Source organism: Rhineura floridana, chromosome 10 (assembly GCF_030035675.1).
Source record: "Rhineura floridana isolate rRhiFlo1 chromosome 10, rRhiFlo1.hap2, whole genome shotgun sequence".
Classification (NCBI taxonomy): Eukaryota; Metazoa; Chordata; class Lepidosauria; order Squamata; family Rhineuridae; genus Rhineura; species Rhineura floridana.
The window spans coordinates 45,431,246-45,456,352 of NC_084489.1; the positions used below are offsets into that span (position 1 = coordinate 45,431,246).

Sequence of the window (25,107 nt, forward strand, 5' to 3'; positions counted from 1 at the left end):
CTTGTCAAGGATGATCAATACCTTGGCAAAGTCATTAACCAAAATGGAGACAATAGTCAAGAAATCAGAAGAAGGCTAGGACTGGGGAGTGAGCTATGAGAGAACTAGAAAAGGTCCTCAAATGCAAAGATGTATTCCTGAACACTAAAGTCAGGATCATTCAGACCATGGTGTTCCCAATCTCTATGTATGGATGTGAAAGTTGGACAGTGAAAAAAGTAGATAAGAGAAAAATCCTCTCATTTGAAATGTAGTGCTGGAGGAGAGCTTTGCACATACCATGGACTGTGAAAAAGACAAAACATTGGGTGTTAGAACAAATTAAACTAGAACTATTACTAGAAGCTAAAATGATGAAACTGAGGTTATCATACTTTGGTCACATAATGAGAGGACATGATTCTCTAGAAAGGACAATAATGCTGGGAAAAACAGAAGAGTATAGAAAGAGGAAGACCAAAAAAGAGATGGATTGATTCCATAAAGGAAGCCACAGATCTGAACTTACAAGATCTGAACAGGGTAGTTTATAACAGATGCTAATGATGCCCCGCTTGCCGCGCAGCTGACGAGCAGGGCATGATTGCAGTTGGGAGTGAAGATGCTGCCTCCATCTTTTAATGGGGCAACATCGCGCATCATGCCTGTGATGTGAGTGCGACGTGCAGCGTGAGGGGCGGAGACTACAGGACTATTTAAGTCCAGCTGCCCCTCCTACCTTCCTCTTTTGCTGTGTGATGCCTGTCCCCCCCCCTTTCATGGTGTGCCTATGGGGTCGCTTCGGGGCCGAGTAGCAATTTTTATCCTGCCCACCCTCGTTGGCGGGCAGGTTTTTTGCTTGCTCCACACTATGGGACTGGGAGGGAATCAGGTTAGGGGGTGTTGTGTTTAATAGGCAGATTCGGCTTATTTGGCTAATCGAAGTATTCAATAGGTCATGCCCCACAGGGCAATGTAGTTAGCACTGGTGTGGGAAGGTGCAGGAAGGGAAATAGGTAAGGACAGCTAGGTGGCCCCCTTAGGCACCTTTGGAGGTGATTGGCGGTTCCGGAGGTCTATCTCTCAGGGCTTTACGGCTCGAGGGCAGGATATGGGCTGCTTCTGGGGCCAACTTATCCTCATCTACCCAGGGGTTATACAGCCCTGGGTGGGGATGACGTGGGAAGGCCCCCCTAGTCACCTGCAAGGTGTGGCCGGGGTAAAGGGTAAGCAGATGGGCTTGCCCTTGCCCCAGCAGTGGCTGGTCACCCGAGAGCTATGTGGCAAGCTACTTGCTTATAGACAGTTCCCGCACCTAGGTTTCCCTCTGCAGGTCACTTTAAATTGGATTTTTGTTTGATATAATTTAAATAAAGTGGCCCTTGTTCAACCCAAGCTGATGTCTCTGTGTCTTATTTCACCCCTCAACTGCAATTGGAGGTCGCCATAAGTCGTAATTGACTTGGAGGCACATAACAAGAAAAACAAAACAATGGACCACAGATACCAGGTGTAATTTCATTAAAGCCTAGGATTCAAGGAACGATGAAACTTGTTTAGGGGTGGGGGAGATTCAATTCATATTTAAAAGCGAACCTACCTAATTCACACTTTCCAAAACAATATGAGACATGAAGCACCACCATCCTTAGTAATTCACACTTCTCCAAATTTTGCAATGCAATTCTCCAACCAAGTAATGTGTACAGAAATACACATACTGGGGTAAAGTGTCTATTAAAATGCATTTATTGATAAATAACTTAAATGCATTATTTTAGGGGAAATTGCTTTGCAAGAATGTATATATTAGGCAAACGTGCATACAAATGTGTAAAATAGGAGACATTTGCACTGAAATGCTGATGAACTTTCATGATAACTTTTTAAAATGTTGGAAACTGGTGTGGAAATGTGGAGAACTGAACTTAAGATTGGAAAAATGAGAAGCTGAGAGAAACCAAAATTAACAGATTTACCCTTCCCTAAGCGTGTTCCAAGAGCCACTCTTTGGCAACCACTCCCACTCTGGTCAAAGGGCTAGATAGCATCAGTGCCCATGAGAACTTCTGTAATCCTCAACACTGATGCCAGCCTATCTACCACCTTTAAAAATCATTTCTGGCCTGGCATTCTAAGCAGTACCAAGCGGGTGGGTCTATCCAGCATTTTAATTTCCAGCCATGCCCCAGAGTGATGCTGTATTGGAGACACTGTAGGAAAGTGGAATGGCAGCTCAACCCAGCTTTCCAACCCTGCTTGAAGTACTGCTGCCCACTAGTACCAGGTAAGCCTGCCAGCACTGACCGACAGCAGAGGGGGCCCAGCACGATGCACTATGCCCAGGCTTCATGCAAACCTGGATCAAGCTCTGCCAGGCCACATGGCAAGGTGCTTTTCAAATTGGAGGGCACTTTCAAAGGCAGTTTTTGATATTGTATGGGGATTAGCTCTCCAAATAGTCAGAAATTTGTTTAATTACTATGCAAGTTATGCTCACCTTTTTCAGTTTGTTCAAAGCAGCTCATGGTAAACATGAACGAACAAAATATAAATAGGGTGCCCATGTGTCCTACTTTACAGAGTTCTCTGTTTGAAGCGCTGACTGGTCCAAGTCCAGTTTGAAGATAAAGAACCTTAAGAAGGGAGAGTAAGCAGGGGCCTCCAAATTGCCCATCAAGGAATTAGCACCTGTACAGCAGTCTGAGTAGGTCTGCTACTCAGGTCACCGGGTCACAGTCTTCCCTACTGTGGTATCATATTTCTGTTTCTAACTTTGCATGTATACATATAGAAAAGCATATGCAAGTTTTAGACAAATCTATGTCCTTCCTTTTGGTGATGCATTTCCTTTGTTTGGTGATGAATAAGTGTGCAACATACTTATTAAAGACCCGACAGCCCCTTCCCTGATAAAAAGAAACTATTAAATCCAGAAGCCAAATAGAGCAGCTGTCCTCAACCTGGTGATTGGGGCTGAACTACAGCTGCCATCATCCCTGACCATTGGCCATGCTGGCTAGGGCTGATGCAAGTTGGAGTTTAATAATGTCTGGAAGGCACCAGGTTCAAGAAAGCTAAAAGAGAGCTTCTATCATGTCCATTTCAATCTTCCTTTCATTCACATCAACAGACCTTCCCTCCTTACAGGGGATTCCCCAGTAACCACATGCATTCCACTGAGCTAGTGCAATTCTACTAAGCAAATGCAAGCCCCTTATGTTATGTGAGTCAGGAATAAATATGATCCTGGCCTCAATCCACAGTCTCAATTGTTCTCAAAAAGATTCTCATGTATCTTAAAGGTATTCTTATGTCACTTGAATTTACTTAGGTCTGTGTTCTGATCTTCTGGGATCCAACTAAAAACTCAAATTGAATTCCAGGATCTCCCCCCCACGATTAGTTTGCAAAACAAGTACAGAGGGGTAGTCTTATTCATTGCTACATATACAAGAGTCATTTATTGAGAGTATAAGGCCTTTAGGGCAGGGACTAGTCTTTGCAAGTTGCACTGCAAGACCCACATGCATAAATGGTATAATCATCTTCATCATAGCAAACTCGGGTACTGAGTTATGATGGCTATGTAGCCGAAATGGGAATACTGAGAAACAAGAGGGACGTAACAGCATTCGCAAGGGAACCCCAAGGTTTGCAGAAGTAGGAAAAAATAATGGGGACCCCCATGAGACCCCAATGGCCACAATACTGAATGTTATCCATTTGTTTTTCCAAAAGACCCAGGGAGTGTTATACCATTGTTGTGTAGTGTTGTTCCTGGAGGCTTTTGAGAAAGGAAAATGGCAGCCACCATCTCAAGAAACGCCAGGCCACAGCAATGAGTTTTGTCCCACCCAACCTTTAGCCTCCCAGCCCTGAAAATTGACTGGGGTTTGTCATCTATTTCATCACTCACACTTCCAACCTAGATTAAACCCAATGTTTTCATCAACACTAGGCTGTGGGCATACCAGTTGCTTCGAAAGCAGCCAGAATGGTTTTTCTGGCTGTGTTTTGAAGCGACTCTGCCCTCTGCTGGCCACACCTCCCTTCTACTGACTTCAGACCTTTCAGGACCACCCACAGCAAAGTGTTAGGCCAATTACTGTCTCTGCCTGAGCCTGCAGCAATGTGTTTATATTGGCTACACCTGGAAGGCAAATGAGTTGATCTACCAATCAGTTGCAAAAACTGTCTGAAGCTGAATTTAAAAAAAAAATGCACTCGAGCTGATCTGACCTGAGTTTTAGAGTAAAAAAGGATGGAGTTTGATTAGTGCTGTGTACCCCCGTTTTCAGAAAAGAGGGGGGAGACACACTGGAATTGGCACAACAGTGTGTCTCTACCCTAGATTTAGTACATTATTCATATCCATTAAGGATATATTTGGATGACAGCTCCTCATGCTCTTAGGTGAATATTGTAGCACAAGGAATTGCTTCCTTATCAGAAAGTCCACTGTGCTATCTTCTGGCCCCATGATAGTTATATATAACTGTCCCTGTAATCCATGTGGACTAACTGGGAACCAAAGTGAGCTGAAACATATTCAGTAGGGCCTGTTGAGAAATGTATCAAGGCAGGACTATGGTTATTGTCTGCTTTTCTTTTAATTTAAGAGAATTTACATACTCCTTAATCAGCAAACATCTGTTAAGCATTTTGCAGAAAACAACATAAAACATTCATTAAAAATACCAATACAATCAAATGTTAAAAATAAGTTGACCTGGATTTGATGTTATCATGCATTGTTTTATATGGTCATGGTTTAAATGTGTTTATGCTGTATATGTGATTTCTGAATATCGTTTGTTTTATAATTAAAGGTTTTAAAAATTAAAAAGCACCAAGTTGACCTAAAATTTATCAAAATCCGCAATAGAAGAAAATTATTATTTTCAAATTAATGTTTTAAAAGTAAGAAACAATACAGCAACCACATTAGTAACTTTTCATATACTTTTAAGGCAAGCATACATTTTCCTACACATTATAAGGATTGTACAGTCCATATAGTCCATAGTCCAACAGAGTCAGTGATGCTCAAATCCTGTGGTCATCAGTTCTTCATTCAACGGAAGCAATTTCTATCAAGGATGCTACATATCAGTTTCACATTAGTAAAAGCTCTACTTTTTGGCAAACTAAACTTGGAACAGTAATTCAAGTGCCACCTAGTAAAAACAATGGAAATAATTGAAAATAACTCTTGCTCTTCCACTGCAAAGTATTCAGTTTTTCAGCATTCATTCTCTAGGCATCTCAGATCATAGGGTCACCATAAGTCGTAATCGATTTGAAGGCACATAACAACAACAAACTCCCCTCACACAGCTACAATTCACAGAGTTCCCTGGGAAGAGGGATATTGACTGTTAAACTACTTGGGGAAGTGTTGCTCTGTGAGGGGAATAGTGGTCTCCTAACAATTCTCAGCACCCTTAACAAACTATAGTTCCCAGGCTTCTTTGGGGGAAGCCATGATTGTTTAAAGTAGTGTGATACTGCAGGTGGTGCCCTAGATCAGTCACCGGTGTTATGGTAGCTCCCTTGCACATTGCATCCATGCATGAGCAGAGAAAGGAGCTGCAGCACCTAGTCCTGCCCTGATACCATGCACTCCGACTTGCCCCACCACCCCCTCGCACCTGCGCATATTGCCCAGTCGTCTGCAGCAGAGAAGCTTCCTGAGTATAACCGTACATGTGAAAGCTTCGCTACTGCAGAGTGCATAATGATAGGAGGAGGGCTAGTCGGCATGGCCCTGTTCACAGATTGAGACAACAAGGGAGTGGTACTGTGGAAGGAGGTTAGTATAAAAAACAAAGGACTTCTCTAACTACTGCAACGTTAAAATGATTTTTCGTAGTTCATTTTCCAACTAGGGATATCTGAGGATTTTGTTCAGTCCACATTTTTAAGCAAGCTGACCTGATCTGGAATTCCCTCCCCTTAAATACTAGTCAGGTGCCTTCTCTGTTATCTTTTCGGTGCCTACTGAAGACCTTCCTCTTTCAACAAGCCTTTTAAGTAGAGACCTTATCCCAGTCTCCATCTGTGTTGGAATTGCTTTGTAAGATGTTTTTAAACCTTCTTTTTTAAAAATATAGATTTTTTAAAGCTTTTTAAAAATGTTTTTAAAGATGTTTTGTTTTTATATATTTTAAAGTCTGTTTTTATGATGTGTTAAAGTGTTTTTAGTGCTTTTGTTTGCCGCCCTCGGCTCCTACTGGGACAAAGGGCAGGATATAAATCTAATGAGTAAATACTGGACCAATATTGTTTTCACACTTGTCTATTTAGAATTCAGTTCTCAGCTCAAAAACCATGCCAACATGTATATAAAAATTCATATTTTATGTTAAAATGCATTAAAATGGGCATTTTTAGGATCAAATGCTTACTTTGTGGGACAAATACGTAAAAATAATGCATGTTTCCACATGTGTGTTTGTGTTCTTTTAAAAAACTCACAAAATAATTTGGAAATGGCATGCAACAGACTTATGAATGAACACATGTGAAACTGACACAAACAGGAACATGAATGATTTGTCCTTCCATAATCCCGACTAAGACCAACCAGCACATTTTCTGGGCCAATTGTCCAGTCTTCTCTATAAACTAAATGCTCTTCCCACTAGCACCACCAAAGCTGTGTGTCTTTCATGCTCAGCATTATTGAGCTTCTAATTCTGAATGCATTTAATGTTTGGATTCAGACTCTTGGATCTGAGCAGGCTCCAGGGTCCATTAAACATCATCATATCAAAGTTCATTCGCATGGTTAGTATTTTTTTATAAACACTTAAAATATGAAGTATGCATTCCAACATTTACTAAGTATAACTTTCATCACTAGGAGTATTTCCATATTAAAAAAAAGTGACTTTGTATTTGGTCTGTTCTCTGTAAAAAGAGCCATTATAAGAAGAAGTTTCCAGTTTTGTTGAGTAAGTGCTGTTTAATTTGTAGCTTCTCAGAGGATTAATTATAGCAAACAAGAGAAACATAAAGGATGAAAAATGGAAGGGTTTGTTTATCTAGATTGGTTTAAAAATAAGCATCATCATGTGCTGGGCCAACTGCCCATGCGTTCCAACTGGTACTCAGGGACGCAAAAATAATACATGTTGAGCCTCGCTTTTTCTGACACGTCTGGAGAACTTTCAGCTAACATGTATACATAAGACAGAATTAATTTATTTTAAGACAGAGTTGGGCACGTCAGGCGTATAGATTTGTGGAACATCAAAGCAAAGTACGCTTTGCACGATATACCATACAAAGGACTTGCAGGAAGAGATTTTATTAGGCAGGCCTGTACCTACTTACCTGGGAGTAAACCCCATTCAACTCCATGGGAATTTCATTTGAATAGACTGTAGAGGATTGTTCTGTAAATGTATTTGATATGCATAAGATATGAGAGATCAATACGAGGGATGGGCAGCCACCCCCTTAACAGGATCATTTGATCCCCAGAAAGGTGGTGGTGGTGAGAATATCATTTATTTCAAGGGATGGACAAAAGTCATAATGCTTTTGGGTGATGATCAACTTCCCTTGCTTGCTTTTTTCCTTATTTAACTAAAAAAAAGCTGTGCAACTGTTCCATGTGGTGGCTTAGCTATGCTCATCAGCCGATCTACCATTCCATTCCAGCTACCAAATATGGGCAAAAATGCCCCATAAAATTATGATGCTACTTAGAATAATTCTCGGGGCATTCTTTGGGGTGTGTGGAGATGGCTGCCCTCAAGGGTCCATGAAAGCAGGATGGCTTATTTTTTTTTTTGTAAAAAGAAAATAAAAGAAAGACCCTCGGCTGTTTGCATATTCCCTCATTGTCAGGACCAGATTTACTTCATGTGAATGTAGCTAGTGGCTGTTGACACATTGGATTTCAAAGCTACGAATATTATTTGAACATTACATGATTGATATGATTACTGATCACGTTTGTATTTCATTTGCATTCTGTGGGCCATAATGGCAGAGAAAAGATAAATAATGGGATATAACTTTAATAAATAAATAAGTACTTGAAGTGTATTACACTTACCATGGCATTACCATAGTATTTATTTCTTTATTTAAAGCATTTTCACCACCACCACCACTCCTCTGAAAAGTCTCCCAGAGAAGCTTACAAAGTACCTGCTCCCAGACTTACAATCTAAAAGGCAAAAGGAGAAGTGAGTGGGAGAGGAGGAAAAGCAAACTAATTCTTGGTTATGGAATTCTTATAACAACCACCTGGAATGGAAACAGTTCTTGGAAAGGGGGAACCAAAAGTTGCTGGTGTCTTAGCAGAGCTGATGCAGTGGCCCTGCTTACCTTTTCTCCCTCTGCTGCAGCCTCATGATTTATCAAAGTGAACTATACAAAATAAAAACTTCTTCCACAGCTGTTTATCCTAGGGTTGCCAGGTTCCTGGCCTGAGACTGATCCTGTATCTTTAGGAGAAGAGAAAGTCAGCCAAGTGCAGGTGTTCTTGCAACACTGTAATGGGAAAAGCCACAAGGTGGAATTCTCCCTTTGCCTGCTGAGACCCATCCCAACATTTGACATACACATTGGTTGATGTCCTACATTTCTGATGGAATAGTTAATTCCTGCAAGTGTGTTATGGTGTGGTGGGAAGACTTAGAGCAAATGTGGGGAACCTTTGATCCCCAGATGTTCCTGAACTACAGTTCCCATCTTCCCTAGCCATTGGCCATGCTTGCTGGGGCTGATGGTAGTTCAGCAACATCGGAGAGCCAAATGTTCCCCAAACCTGACTGCTCATAATAAATGCTGCTGTGAAGATCCAAGGGTAAATATATCCATGCAGACAACCATTTTGCAACACATTCTAGCAGAGTCATTATCTGATGTTTGGTAAAATCTTTACCATTTGACAGGATGACACAAATGGCCAACCTACCTCAGAGTGATAGAGAGCTCATCCTGTAATAGGTACTGAAAACAGGCAACCTCACATGCCATCACCAGGGGGAAGGGTTACTGTATTTACTCTGCTAGAGACAACTACAAAATTGTTTTATCCCATAAACTTCAACAGTAAAAGCAGATCAACAATTGAACCATCCCTACCATCAGACGGGTGGTGGCCTCTTCCTTGCCAGAGATCTCTAAGTGGAGGCTGGACAGTCTTATGTTGGGGGGTGCACTATCTCTGAATTTCATGCATCTGGCAAGGAATTGGACTAGATGGCCTATAAGGCCTCCTCCACTATTCGACTGTTTTGATGGGCTCTTTCTAAGAGGCAAGAGGCTAGATCCAGAAGGCAACAGTTCATTAAAAATAACAAAGTAGCATCATTCTATGAGAGCCAGTGGCTTCTTCTCTTTCCCATTAATTTATTGTTTCTTCAGTAGTGGATTTTGTGCCCCATGGCTATTGTTCCCTGTATGTTCATTGGGAATAGGTAGCCCCACTGAAATACTGACTTCTTGACACAAATCATTGTGATTCTTAAAAAGTTATAAAAGAAGCTAATGGGCTGGCTGTTCAAAATGCATGAATCAAAGGAGGCCAATGATCCTAACTGGAGGTTTTTCCAGTGAGGATGGTAGGCCAAGACATCTGTGGTCCAGATAAAGAAAACAGGATAGTATGCTTCCTCAAGGTTGCAGGGTAAATTATGTCACTTTAATGTGTCACAAATTGCATTCCAGCCAGTTTATAGTTCACAAGGGAATGCAATGCTGGTCTATACAGAATGTGCGATACAGCCAAAATCATTTGAAAAGGTTAGAGAGAAAGAGATCCTTTTAGCATGTTAATTGTCTCTCATGTTTATAGCAAAAACAGTGGGCTAATTCCCCCTCTCTTTATCTGTCTACAGAGAGACAGAGCTCGTTGAGAGGAGACTTTTGATTAAAGAGGGGGGGAAACTATTTCATGCATTCAAAATGAGTAAGGCAAGGAATACAAAGGGAAGGCCAAAGTGCTTTCACTCAAGATAGATGCTGGGATCGAAAGAAATTCTTTTACCCACAGAAAGGATTGTGCTAGCTCAGTGAAGTCTTTGCTTTTTATCTTTCAACAGCTGACTCCCATGCCATAGTAGAAACAGATTGTTATGTCCGTTTGTCATGCAACGTGGTTCGCTGCTGACTTTGAGCCAAACAAGCCTACAGCCTCCTTGGATTCACAGAACTAGCTTCACAGTTCTTTGGTTCTTGGCCAGAGGTAAGAAACACAAGAATAAAACCCAGGACTGGATAATGTCAGACTGGCTAGCACTGTGACTGTGAAACTGAATAATAAGTGTGAGCGGCCTGATACTAGTCCTTGCCCATCTAGCCCAGCCCACTCTGACTGGCAGCCCTTCTCCGAGGTCTGTGGCAGAGTTGTTGCTGTTTTCATCATACCTGCTCCTTTTAATTGGAGTTGCCTGGGACTGACCCTGGGGCCTTCTGCATGCAAAGCACATAGTCTGCCACACTGAGCTCTGGCCCCTTTGTTAGTGGGCAGGAATAAGGGGAGATGAAAGGACTCCTTGCTGTGTTCTAACTTGGTGGAATGATAATAGAACATTGTGTCTCAAAACTACCAAAAAGAAAGAAAAAGACAAATCATATCAGAGTATCCTTGTACACCCTGGAAAATATACAGGGCCAGTTCCCTGGACACTCAGACAGATAGGGTGCTATTACTATGGATATGCTTTTTATAAAAAATATAATTTGTAACTGGATGCATCAAAGAACTTCCTATATTGTACAGAAGATATTTTTATGACCTAGGAAGTATAGCACAGATGCTAAAATGTCTTATATGTTTCAACAATGTTCTTCAGTTCTATTATTCCTCTATGGGTTTTTAACAGATTCTTTCCAATCCCAGCTGTTGTTCAGCTAAACAGCCCCCCTCCCTCCATCTCATAATGTTGCAATATCACCTGGACTTCACTTTACCGTTTTGTATAAAAGCACATCCACAGAAGAGTCAGAGACCAGTCTCAGGAGGTCACAGGAAATAAAAGTGCTACTGCTTTTGGAATGTTTTGCCTTGTTATTTTGGTTCAAAGGGTTCTTTAAGTGACCATGGACTTGCAAGGCTGAGTGTCAGGATTTGGGCTCTGTGAGTTTCTTTTGCGCAAAAAAAAAAAGTAAAAGCATTAGGAAATATAAAGCTTGATTAAAAATGTACAAAATCTAGTTTATGTCAAGAACTTCTAGGTCAAATTGATTTGATGCAAAACTTTAATCATGAGTATAAACTATTTCCAGTTGAAATAGAGTCCACTCAGCCTGATATTGTCTTCTCCAATTCTCATGATTTCATGCTAGTGAAAATCTATCATTCCATGTTAGTGAAGTCATCTAGACCTAAACAAAAGAGATTTACAATAATAATAATAATACACAAAACAATAAATGTAATATTTGTTATATGTATGAAATATGCTTAATAATGTCCAGCAAGCTGTCAGGTGACAACAATTTTATTGCTCCAGTTACAGACTTTTCAGAAGTATTAAAATATAAAATTAATAAAACAAAGAGCTGATGGCTTTTTTTTTCTTTTTAAACACCACTATTATACCACAGTGATGTTACTTCAGCAACTGGATTTCAGCACTGGGAATCTGTGTTATATCCATAAATCCCATAGGGGAAAAACATTTTTTTTAAAAAATGAGACTGAGAAAGGAAACATTCCCCTAGTCGGTTTCTTTGTACAGACCTCCAAGAGGTTTTCAGGCACTCCAATCTAGTTCTGATGGTTTTGGGGCACTAGATTTCCTTCAGGAAAGCAGCCCATTTGGCTTATAAATCTTTTAGAAAAAGGAACTTTCAGACTGATCTATGGAACCCTCACTTATAACTCCCAACACCTCAAAGGCTCAGATTTACTATTTATTATTTATGTCAGACTTCACACTATGCTCTGGACTTAGTCAGAGATCATTTGGGAATATATAGTGCCTGGAATGCTGCTGTAATTTAGAGAGTCATACAGCTGTGCTTAGGGTTTTGTATGCTACCTTGTGGATTTTGGTATTTGGTACATCAAGTCAAGTGGCTGCATGCAGGCTTTATGCTTATGTTCTCCGGGTCTGCATCAAAGGAAAAAATCCTCCTCAAGAAAAGAAATGGAACCAGAAATTCTGCACCAAGAAAATAATCAAAATAATTTTCTCAACATGTACATTTAAAACCTGGTGCACTGGTAGAGAAATTGTGATTGAAACCAGGGTAGTTTGCTCTGGTTCAGGTGTTGACTGGGCAGTAACAATCTTTGCATGGTGGCTAAATGACATGGCTACTCAGCCTCGCTCTTTCTCTTGTCTCTGTCCATGGTGTGCAAAGAACCAGCAAACTGTGCTTTCTTCCCTTTCACCAACATAGGAAGCTATCTTACACCAGGTCTGGCTATTTGTCTGACTAATTCAGTATCGCTACTCCAACTGGGAGTGGCTCTCCAAGGTCTTCCTCATCACCTGCCACCTGCTTTTAACTTAACATGCCAGGAATTGAACCTGGGACCTTCTGCACGCAAAGCAGGCAGGAGTGGCTTGCCTGTGAGGCAGAGCTGCAGTAAAAGGTTAGGCTGTTTGGGCACACTGGTGGAAGCCCTGGATTGGCTCCATTGGCATGCCTGCACAGCTGTGACCCTACTGCTGCCTCACCCCTCCCTTTCCTAGTAAGTGGCAGTGATGCTGCTGCCAGGAAGCTACCGCTGGAGCTGGAACTGGAGCTGTTCACAACTGACAGAGCCTTTTTGGTGGCAGTTCCCCATTTGTGGAATGCCATCCATGGTGAGGTGCACCTGTCTCCCTTAGTCTTAATTTTCAGGAAGAAGTTAAAAACATTCCTATCTACCCAGACATTTGATGGCTGAAAGATACTGCTCCTGGCAACTTTGAAATTATTAGCTGTGAGAGAGTGTTGATTATTTTAAATTGTTTTTAAATGTTTTCAATATGTTTTGTGAATGTTTTGTACAATTGTATTGTTTTACCACTTTGGTGTTGGTCTCCCTGGGCTCCTTTGGGAGGAAGGGCAGAATAGAAGTTTAATTAAATAATAGTAATGGTAATAGTAACAGTAGTAGTAGTAGTAGTACATGCATGTAATTGAAATTAGTGCAATTATCTTACCAACGTTTGGACAAAACTAAAGAAAAAAGGCCACTTTAAAACTGTTAACATGTGATATTTGTTTATTTTTATTTGTAGTTATTAGTCATCTCTGAACATAATCTCCAAGTGATGACGTCATTAAATCCAAAACAAAATTAAAACACAATAAAAGTAGTGCTGTCCAATTCCATTTTAAAATTAATATGTTCAAGAGGATTTCAGTACAAACTAATGGACACAGCATGCATACTTTCCCATGGATCTATATCAACATGAGAGTTCAGTTAGTTTGAGGGTGTTTTTTTAATTAAAAAAATTAAAATAGAGAATCTTAAAAAAACTATTTTTTGTGCCATGTTCTATTTGGTGTAGAGTATCAGAGAACATATTCATGCCGAAGGGTGCAATCCAACTGCTATTTATGCCGGGATGAGAGGAGTCAGATATGGTGGACCTTCAGCTGAGTCAGATGGGTCCCGGTTCAGCTGGGCTAAACTGGCAGTTCCTCATCCTGGCTCAGTTGTGGCTCAGCCAGAGATCCTCTGAAGAAGTCCAGCCCAGTGTAAGGGAAGCCGACAGAAGCTGGCAGAAGGCCCAAAAATGAGGCATTCAGAGGGAGGGGCTGAGGGGGTAGACTTACGCTACATCTTGGTCTCGTCTGGCTCCCTCCTGTGGCCGCTACACCAGGAAACGGGATGGTGGAAGAAAACATGTATTTTGTTTCCTTCTGCCATGCCTTGCTGGCTCAGCCAACATCCTCCCCTCCCAGAGGCTCCTGACAGCATTCTGGATGTGGCAGTCTTTCCGCTAGCTCCACCTCTGCCAGCTCCACCTCTGCCAGCTCCACCTCCGCCGGCTCTGTTCCCGCCAACCTTCAATGAGGTGTGTTGCTCTGTCTATGTACCAAGTTCTTAGGGCAGACCCATTGAAATTCAGGAACCTAACTTAGTCATGTCTATTAATTTCTTTGGGTCTACTCTAAATAGGACTAGTGGGGAATATCATCCTTAACCTAGGAAGTACTGTAATGTGCTCCATGTGGGGCTGCCCTTGAGGTTGGTCCGGAAGCTACAGCTGGTGCAAAATGTGGCTGCCAGACTGCTCACCGGGGCAGGGTATCGCTAACATGTCACCCCAATGCTGAAAGAATTGCACTGGCTGCCCATTTGCTACTGTGCCAAGTTCAAGGTTCTAGTTTTGGCATACCAAGCCCTATACAGCTTGGATATACCCAGTCGATCACTGCGCTCTGCAGGTGAGGGCCTCCTGCAGATACCATCTTATCAGGAGGTCTGTTCTGCACAACATAGGAAATGGACCTTTAGTGTGGCAGCACCTACCCTGTGGAATTCCCTCCCCTTAAATATTAGACAGGTGACATCTCTGTTATCTTTTCGGCGCCTGTTAAAAACTTTCCTCTTTCAACAAGCCTTTTAAGTTGAGACCTTATCCCAGTCTGCTTCTGTGCTGAAATTGCTTTTTAGTATGATTTTAAACCTTTTTTAAAAAACACACAATGTTTTTTAACTTTTTTTTAAAGATTCTTCAAAGCTTTTTTAAATAATGTTTTTAAAGTTGTTTTGATGATGTTTTAAAGTGTTTTTAGTGCTTTTGTTTGCCACCTTGGGCTCCTGCTGGGAGGAAGGGTGGTGTATAAATAAAAAATAAATAAATAAAAGTATATGGCCAGTGGACCCAGTGCAGAGTGGGCTTCCAAGATTCAGTACCTGGAATGGATGGGACGACTGTCATCAAAGCTCCTCTTGCCACCCTCCCTGATCCTACTGGCAGTGTCAGGTATCCCTTGGTTACTGTGACTGATAAAATGTTATTTCATAGATTTTTATTGTGTTTTTATTGTGATTTTATGGCTGTGTGAAACAAGTTGGGTTTGGGGAAGTTGGAAATAAAAATGGGCATAAAAATATTTAAATAAATATACAAATCCTAGACAGACTGATGTAATTGAGGCATTACAAGTGTTTGTGCCTTTTGCTGGCTTGTATAGCACTTATGTAGTGTGGCATTCCCTGTGAATGAACTTCTCTTTTGCTGAAGACTCACCAAAAGTTGAGTCTGAGCACTTTTCAGGTGTGTAGTAAGGCTGTCTTGTTAGGCTTGCTTTTGTTTGGCTGGTCTGGAGATGCTTTCAATTATTCACTGTCTTTCAGTTGATGACCTTACACGTGTTTTTAATCCAATGGCAATCTTGGCATCAGGCAGCCTTTTAAAAAATAAAAATAAAGAAGTTCAAATTAACAGTGCAATCCTAGGAATGTTTACGCAGAAGTTCAAAGTTCAGTGTTCAATGGATCCTACTCCCAGGTAAGATGCTCAGGATTGCACTCAAGCTTGCTTCATACCTCCTAACCTATTATGCCTCCCAAATATAGACATAATAGAATCATAGAATCATAGAGTTGGAAGGGGCCTTGTAGGCCATCGAGCCCAACCCCCTGCTCACAGCAGGAAATCCACAGCTAGAGCATCTCCCGCAGATAGCTGTCCAGCCTCTGCTTGAAGACATCCAGCGAAGGAGATCCCACCACCTCCCTAGGCAGTCGGTTCCATTGCCGAACTGCCCTTACTGTCAAGAAGTTCCTTCTAATGTCCAATCTGAATCTACGCTCCTGCAACTTAAAACCATTAGACCTAGTTCTACCCTCTGGGGCACCAGAGAACAAATCTGCACCCTCCTCTATGTGACAGCCCTTCAGGTACTTAAAGAGTGCAATCATGTCACCCCTCAGCCTTCTCTTCACCAGACTGAACATGCCAAGTTCCTTCAACCTTTCCTCATAAGACTTGTTCTCCATACCGGCTATCATCCTTGTCGCCCTCTTCTGAACCTGCTCTAACTTGTCTATATCTTTCTTAAAATGAGGCGCCCAGAACTGAACGCAGTATTCCAGATGAGGCCTGACTAATGCAGAATATAGTGGGACTATTACTTCCCTGGCAGCGATTAATCAGCGCTATTTCCGAAAACCAAGAGCGCCAATTTTGGCAATTGGTAAAGGCTGGGTCTCATTTTATTACTTCCTCTAAGGTGGAGCACATTCCGGCCTCAACTTGGTATGCCCATTATCTTGGACTTTTTTCTCCACCCACGACACCGCATAACATCCCTTTTGACCTGGACATTACGAACACGCCGCCGTGGCCCCCTGTTAAAGCTCAAGAAATCAGACTCCTCATTGACTCACTGAAAAACGGAAAATCTCCGGGAGAAGATTTTCTTCCCCCTGAAGTTTTCAAACAATTTCCTGAATGGTGGGCCCCCTTCTTGGCAAGTTTATTCACCAGAATAAACGACTCTGGTATAATACCTGAAGGGTGGAGATGTAATATTATTATCCCTATTTATAAAAAAGGTGATCCCTCCATACCTTCAAATTTTTGTCCGATCAGTTTGTTGGATGTTGCCTCCAAACTCTACAGTAAATTTCTTCTCAATAAGCTTGTAGACTGGGTGGAATCTTACCAGATTATCCACCCTGAACAAGTCGGCTTTCGAAAAGGTTCTTCCCCAATTGACCACTGCCTAACTCTCCACTTCTTGGCAAAACAAAGCATCGTCGGTCCCACAAAACATCTATATGCTGCTTTCATCGACTTGGCCACAGCTTTCGACTTGGTAGACAGGAATGCCCTATGGCTTAAACTGTTCAACTTGAATATTGACCCTCGTCTTTTATTCCTTATTAGAGCTCTATATAATAACACCTATGCCTTAGTTAGAACAAACCATTCTGGAGCTCTGTCTGAACCAATAGCGGTAGAGAGGGGTGTTAAGCAAGGTTGTCTTTTAGCTCCTCTGCTTTTCAATCTGTTCTTAAATAACATCATCCCCGCTCTATCTGGCCCTCAATATTTTCCACCTTCCATTGGGCAAAGGAAAGTGTCGGTGTTGTTGTACGCCGACGATATGGTCCTTCTTTCCTTAGTTCCCATTGGACTACGGAAGCTGCTGAGAAACCTACAGTCCTTTTGTATTGGAGAAAAGCTGAAAATAAATTACGATAAAACGAAAGTCTTAGTCTTTGGGAAGAGATTCGAAGGCCACCGTTGGCATATGACAGATCATCAGATAGAGCAGTCCTGAGAGTATAAATATTTGGGAGTATACTTCTCGGATACTCTCTCGTGGAAATGCCATCTTCAATATATTAAATCATTAGCGGCAAAAACAGTGGGTGCTATTCTAAAATTTTATCGGTCTACAGGCAGTAATCAGATCCTTCCAGCCTTAAAAATCTTTAAAGCTAAGGTGCTCCCACAGATAATGTATGGAGTCTCCGTTTGGGGATGGGACAATAGGAATATAACCTTCCTAGAGTCTATCCAAAACAACTTCCTTAGGCGCTTATTGTCCCTTCCTCCGGGTACATCAGCAGCAATGCTACGGGCAGAGACAGGCCTCCCCCCGCTGTGTGCACATTTACATCTTACCCTCATGAAATTCTTTAGATCTACCTATGCACTCCAAGGCAGGGAAATCCTAAAACTCTGTCTCGATCACCCCTTTTCCTTCAATTTATGGGGTTGTAAATTAGATGATCTGATACATAGATATCATATCTCTCTACAGGAATTTACCTCAATTCCAAATAACAACTGGCTCCGTGAGGTTGTCTTTCTCCACTCTATGAATTTAGACAGACTAGCTTTAATCAACTCTAAGGTTGCCCCTTGGTTTTGGAGGTTTAAGTTTGACTACCAATGTTCCTTATACCTTATACATCCCCTCCCTCTCGCACTTAGACAGGCTTTTACTGCTCTACGTTTTCTCTCTCTCCCTAACGCCGATAGAGAGGGCCGGATCTCTGGAATCCCCAAGGATCAAAGTTTCTGTATTTGTGGCTCTAATATGGCGGAGGACCTTCCTCACGTAATGTTTTACTGTCCAATCTATAAAAATCCCAGATCCAGATTCCTTTGGAAATGGACAGATACCTACTTGCTTAATTCAGTAGAGGACAAAATAACCTTCCTATTGTCTGACTCCAATTTGGAGGTGACCTACAATGTATCCTTGTTCGCAATTGCTGCGCGAAAACTTCGAGCTAATTATAATCCGTCTTATGAAATAGATGGGTTGTATTCATGTAATAGTTAGGGATTCGTTGTTGTCTGTTTTAACATTTTGTTTTAAATCTATATAAATTTTACTGTACCTGTTTTATGCACTTGTGTTGGCCTATGGCCCTGCAATTCTTAATAAAGTAAAGTATTACTTCCCTCGACCTGGAAACTATAGCTCTGTTTATGCAGCCCAAAACCGTGTTTGCCTTTTTTGCCACAACATCACACTGCTGGTCAAATTCAACTTGCGATCCACTACAATTCCAAGGTCCTTCTCACACGCACTACTGCTAAGCCGAGTATTTCCCATCCTGTACCCGTGCATTTTGTTTTTGTGGCCTAAATGCAGAATCTTGCATTTGTCTTTATTGAATTTCATTTTATTAATTTCAGCCCAATTTTCTAGTCTATCCAGGTCCCTTTGGATTTTATTCCTGTCTTCCATTGTGTTAGCTATCCCTCCCAGTTTCGTATCATCCGCAAACTTCATAAGGCTTCCCTCTACCCCATCATCTAAGTAATTGATAAAAATGTTGAAGAGTATCGGCCCCAGGACAGAACCCTGTGGCACTCCACTCGAAACCTCCTTCCAGTCCGAAGCAGAGCCACCGACGACCACTCTTTGAGTACGGTTTGTATAGAAATTTGTCTTCACAGTGTATGCAAACTAAAGATAGGATATTTATTACACTTTGGGTGTCTTTGGCCACTTGTGCCATTTTAATGTGCTGGATCTCTTTCATGGTTGTCAAGGCTGTACTTATTAAAAGGGCAAAACAGGGCGGGGAGGGAAGTATTTTCGTATTGTTTTCATTTTCTAATACAATGCCAAGGGAAGGGGGAGAAAAACAGGTGGTGACATCATAAATATGGAATCTGAAGGTCACAAACAGGAATTCAAACAAATGGGAATGTTCAGGAATGTATACTGTTAAAAATTCCGTCAAATCTCCTCTCCCCTGCCATCCTCTGAAACAGGGATGCACTGAAATGTAGTTTTTCATAATGATAACTGCATGGTATACATCCTTCCTCACATCTTTTCACATCTTTGTGAAATTATTTCAGCCTTAAAAGCAAAAGTTTTCTTTGACAAGTCACAAAAAACCCATGAGTAAAAATACCAAGAATATTACCAATCCCACCCTCTCAAAGACTACCCCACACTTTTCATCCTAATATTCTTATTCTACTTGAAGTGTTTACTCTTTCTTTCTTTCTTTCTTTCTTTCTTTCATATGATATAGTAGAATTTACATAATTCCTCTAAGAAGCATCCCAGAAATTATATGCAACAATGGTAAAATTTCATTGAAATGTTTATGACAGGAAGTTTTTGAGGTGGAATTGAGAGGAGGTTTTGTTTTTGGTTTCAGACAGAGAGAGAGAGAACGTGTGAGAGAGTATGCGTATATACTCGGGTACTTTTTCATATATACCTCATAGGTTCAGCATTAGGACAACTGAAGGCCAGGTTTGGAACAGTTTTTCTTGAAGGTTCCCCCCCCCCTCCATTCCAATTGTACATTTCACTCTTCTGACTGTTGGTGTGCTGCTCTACCTATTTGTTCAGGGGTTTCTTTCTCGCTCCACATTGTTTTCTCCAGATGGTGGAAGTTACAATCTCTTGGCTATTTTTACCTAGTGTCATTCTCTGCTGCTTTTCCACCGGCAATGCTCATCAAAGCTAGGCAGCAGCGGTGGAGGAAATAACAGCTGTGTTAGCCTCAAATTTATAAGCATAAAATAAAACCTTAATAAAAGAGGCATTGAGCTTTGCAAAAAAATAAAATGCTGATCAAAAGCACTCTTAAGCAGTGAATGTAAGGAAACCTTGCTCAAAACAAATCCATAGATCATCAGCAATGATGTTGCAGCATGGTAGTAGCCTGGATGATACTGATGACAATCCCAGCTCTTTTTTCCCCCTCCCCCCTTTTTTTTTACCATCAGTGCATTCCAGGAAGAGATGTCTGGGTGTGTTCACACGCCTGTTACTTCTCTGCCAGCAGTGCTATTGTTTTGCTGTAATTAATACTCCATTACCTGTGTGTGTGTGTGTGTGTGTGTGTGTGTGTGTGTGTGTGTGTGTGTGAGTGTACCAGAAAAAGAAACTCTCATATGGTTTATTAATTTATTAATTTATTTATTTATTGAAAGCCAGCCACTCTTGCCTTTCAGCCCAGACAGACATTGTCAGCCTGGGTTCACTCTCCTTTTACCAGGTCTTTGGTTCCTGCTGTTTGCAGAATGCTGCAGATGTCTGCCTCCACAGGAAACCCTTCCCCCTTCCTTAATGGAACTCGTGGGAATGTGGGGATCCTGGAACTGGAGCCCTCCTTCCCTTCCAAGCCTACTCTCTAAACCCCTATTGACTAAAGGGGACGTGAGGGGCGGGGGGAGAGAGAAATATCTCCACATCCCTGGAAACTCTTTTGCCAGCCTATTTTTCAGTAAATCCTTTAAATTAACCACTTCACTCCTGATTATAAGAGAGTTTTGTAATCTAAACAGCTTCTCTTTAATGTCCTGAATCATTTCCACCCACTTTCTGAAGTTCTCCATTTGGGTTGAATTACAGCATCCCACTTCCATTATGTAATAATGTTTAATAAATGAAAACAGGTTTGAACTCTGCAACAATTTGCAGTGTTTAGCACAGCCCCAACACACCTCCTTCATTTATATACTCTCTGGAATATGCCTCTGAATATTTCCCTAAAGAACCTAAAGCCTCTCTCTCTCTCTCTCTCTGTCTCTCTCTCTGTCTCTCTCTCTCTCTCTCTCTCTCTGTATTTCTCCTTTTAAAGTTGTCTCTTCAGTTTCATACAAATTGCCGCAAGTTAGTATTTCCTATGCGTTTGCTTTTTCTTTGGTGCACTAGTTTTAGCTGCCTGGTGTAACATTTTCACTGAAGCAGTTAAACCAATTTGTGCTAGATTCTCCACACTGCATACTGGTATGAGGTGTGTCTTATAAAGAGGGTATTTATATTGGATTTGATAAACTTCAGAAATTCCTTTTACATATAATAGTTTCCTCTAAGAAGAAATATAAAACAGAATGAGTTCAGTGGGATTTGCTAAAATAATGCCGTATAAAACTCTAAATCTTATAGACTACTACCAATCAGGGAGGAACTTGTTTCCAAAAGCTGTATGACTCAGATAAAGAAATATGGCTCAGAACTGTAATTCACCTTTGGGTGAGTAGCTTTGTTGCTTTTTACATGCCCTTTAGTTAATTTGTTTGAAATGGCTAATAGTTGATCAGTGTGTGAGTAAATATTTCTGGTTGTGAAACATAGGAAAAAGAAAACAAAAGAAAATTGTGATGTGCTATCTGAGGCACATTAGTGGGCACTTCACTCTGTCCTTTATGGGAGATTCCACATACTGTAGCCTTAAGAAAAATTAACATGAGAGCTTTGACCACCACAAGATGTTTCTTATGCTGTAACTACTCATGTTGGATTTGTGCATGCAGCCCAGCGGTTTGCTCCATGAGCAGTTAGCCACTGTACGGATCCATAGATAGTTATTGCTTTCTGTGCTGAATGGTTACTAAGCTTTGGTCCAGTATACACAAGCATCTGGAGGGTGGCAGCCCATGTACGATATAAGAAAAGTCCACTGTGCATGCATTCTTTTAAGAAGCGCCAAGTTAAATGGGGGAATTCTGTTTGTTTCAACACATGGATATTTTTGCAAAGCTTGAGCTTAATGTAAGGACAATCAAGCAGTCTGGTATTTTTAAGAAAGAAATTATGAATATTCAACTGCAGGGAATATATGCAATGCTACTCCTTCTCAGAGTAGACTCATTGAAAGGAATGAATATGAGTAACTTAGGCCTATTAATTTTAGTAACTCTACTCTGAATATGACTAGCACTGGATAAAATGTAAATGTACTGCCTCCAAGTCGATCCCGACTTATGGCGACCCTCTGAATAGGGTTTTCATGGTAAGGAGTATTCAGAGGGGGGTTACCATTGCCTCCCTCTGAGGCTGAAAGGCAGTGAATGGCCCAGGGTCACCCAGTGAGCTTCATGGCTATGTGGGGATTCGAACCCTGGTCTCCCAGGTTGTAGTCCAACACCTTAACCACTACACCACACTGGATACACTCCCAGATTATTATTCATTTATTAAAATGTTTTTATGCTACCTCTCACACTGGGTCTCAAGGTGGTGTACAAAAACTTTTTAAAAATACAACTTCAAACATTTAAAATGTAACAAAAATAAAAAGCAGTATTATGTCAGTAAACTAAAACATTCAAATGAAAAGTGTGAAGTTTTCTTTTCACTTATTGTTATAGGATTGTGGGGGTGGGTTTGGATGATATCTGTGAAACCTGTCTAGTTTATAATTGTGTGCCTGTAAGAGATACAGTCTGCAAAGGAAGAAACCTGCTTCACTAGTCAAACCAGTTTTCTTTGCATAAGCTAATAGTTCAGCCAAGTTAGCATGTGTGTAAGTGGCTTATTGAATGGTCACCCTGCATGTCCAAAGGGAGCTATTGGAATTCTTTTCAGGGGAGACTCCAGCCCAAAGCTGGAGCCAAAGAGAGACTTGTGTTTTTAGTCTAGTGGGTAAAAAAGACAGACAGAGAGGCTGGCTTGCTCTCTGTAGCCTCAACACTATGGGCTATGCGGAGCAAAATTTGATAGACTGTTAATGTTGTGAACCCTCCATCTTAAACTCAGGTTGGAATTTGTGTAAATATAAAGCATATATCCTATAAGACACCATAGTCTCCGCTGACCTTCTTTCTAAGGAAACCAAACCCTAGGTAAGTGCAGGTACCCCTGGAAGTCTCGCACCGCTCAGAGATTTGGGTGGCACGCAACAATATTCTAGAACACCCTTCTAGGCTTCCACAGGAGTCCAAATTTAAAATATTTAATTTAAAATTACATCTGTTCCAAAATTCTCCAAAGAAATTTCCTTCTTGAACCAAAAGGGAAAGAAAAGTAAATGTAATGAACAGCAAGGGAAAGGTGTGAAGGAAATACAAGACAAGCTCTAAGTCCTTAAGGTAGAAAGTCTTAAAAAGGAAAGTTGTGTCTAATATGTGTTCAAAGCTAGTGAAAACTATACAGCTGGCCCTCTTAGCCTCAATATAGGACTGCCGAAGGGACTGAAGAATGGAAAATTAATGCATGTCTTGGGTGCCAGCTTTTCTTAATGAAGATTGCACATTCAGTTAATGTTTGAAATAAAATCTGAATGAAGATATAAAAATATTGCTGAATTTCTTAAAATGGATGGCATCACACTGCAAGGTCTTTACTTCGACTTAAGTTGTTGCCAAGAGGGCTGTGATTCAAAATACCACCAGAAATGGACACTTTCCAAAACTACATCTGGGTATGTAATTGCAGAGGAATCTTTAGAAACACTTACTAGGTATGCAAAAGCTGGATGGCTGTAGTGGGCAATTTTGAAAGTGATTTGCTCGCTCTCTGTGCTCAACCCATGAGTCCAAGCAAGGAGAGGGTGCTTTTGAGGCAAATACCAGGATGATGCCTATGAAACAGATAGAAAAAGAATTAAGAATTAAAAATAGCTATAGGAAAATGGGGGGGGGGAAATGGGCAACACTTTGTTGCCAAATCTGCAGCATATAATTTACCCACTAATAAGGAATAAGTGATGAGTGATGTCACCGTACAGTCTTCTTGTCAAATGGTCAAATGTTTGGGCTTTGTGGTTTTTCAAAGGCAGATTTATTGCCCAAGATGAGGAGAAAGTTCTCCAAAATCCACTCCATTAAGAAAAGGCATGATCTCATTCATTATGACTTTTACTGTACAGAGAGAAAAGCAATAAGAGCAGAGATATTTGAAAGAGGGATATGGCTAAAATGTTGCTGCAACATATAATAGACGGTGCACAAATTGAATTTTAGGAAAAGTGGCATGTTGCTCTGGAAATGCTTTAAATGTCTCTGCATATCATAATTCTGCAGAACCCTGCTCACTAATGACTGGCCGTTGTAGAGCACTGAAAAGGAAATCCATTTCCATACGCTGCCTGCATCCAAGTCCATTAAGAAATAATAGTTGTAAGATGAAAGTCTTGTTAGAGTTTCAGTGAAAGTGTTTGGCATGCAAAGATGAAAAGTCAACAACCAGCTTTTAACAAGAGACACTGGAAAAACATTGGTTAAAAATGCCACTGAAAAATATCAAGTCTCCTTAATAGCAGGATGCAACACTATCATTTATAGTGTTTGATCCATGTTATAAAAGCGGTTATGAAAAAGGGATACTCCAGCTTTAACTTGCTGGCAGGGACATTAGCTGTTTTCTAGCATTTTTTTAAAGAAATCTTTCCAGCTCTTTCTAAGCCAGCAAAAGGCCAAATTCTTTGCTTGGAAATAAAATTAAAGGAAACACAAAATACTGTAATGTTAGTATGCGAAGCCAGAAATGAATTTTCTTGAAGATTTCAGAGGAAGTGAATAGACAGTTTTAACTCATAACAATATGAATTAATTTAAGATGAGGAAAGTAAATTTGGTTACTAAAATGCTGATGCCCCAGCCATTATTTATATCGGATTTTTTTTTTTAAAGTAAGTGGATCATGGGAGATTTGCAAATGTGTTGCCATATTACAATTAATGGGTGCTGCTGGGAGCAATACATCACAAAGGAGGAAAATGAAGTTTGACTTCCAGTCAGCTGAAATCAACAGTAAAGTCTCAAACAGTGATAAAATGACACCAATTCCACACTTCCTTTTGTAGGAGCTTATGATCCAGTGTTTCTTCTCATCTATTCATTTATGCCGTGAATTTCAATCCTCTTCTCAGGATAATGAATTGCTGACATTTTAACATTTACAAGATGTGTAAGGGAGAAATGTTTTAGGACTAGTATCAGACATGCAATCTGTACTGGATAAAAGGTACAAAATTATTTC

General features: G+C 40.8%; 1 long non-coding RNA gene across 2 annotated transcripts in view; it reads right to left on the minus strand.

Annotated features, from left to right (window-relative positions):
- Positions 1 to 13,276: 13,276 nt before the first annotated feature.
- The window catches only part of LOC133365316 (uncharacterized), a 156,153-nt gene continuing 144,322 nt past the window's right edge, over positions 13,277 to 25,107 (minus strand). Inside the window, exons 6-7 of one of the 2 annotated variants that reach the window (XR_009758166.1) lie at positions 23,585 to 23,707; positions 13,277 to 15,312 (exon numbers count right to left, since the gene is read on the minus strand). This is a non-coding gene — a long non-coding RNA (uncharacterized LOC133365316). The remainder of the gene's footprint in view (positions 15,313 to 23,584; positions 23,708 to 25,107) is intronic. The other variant, XR_009758167.1, reaches the window with a different exon arrangement.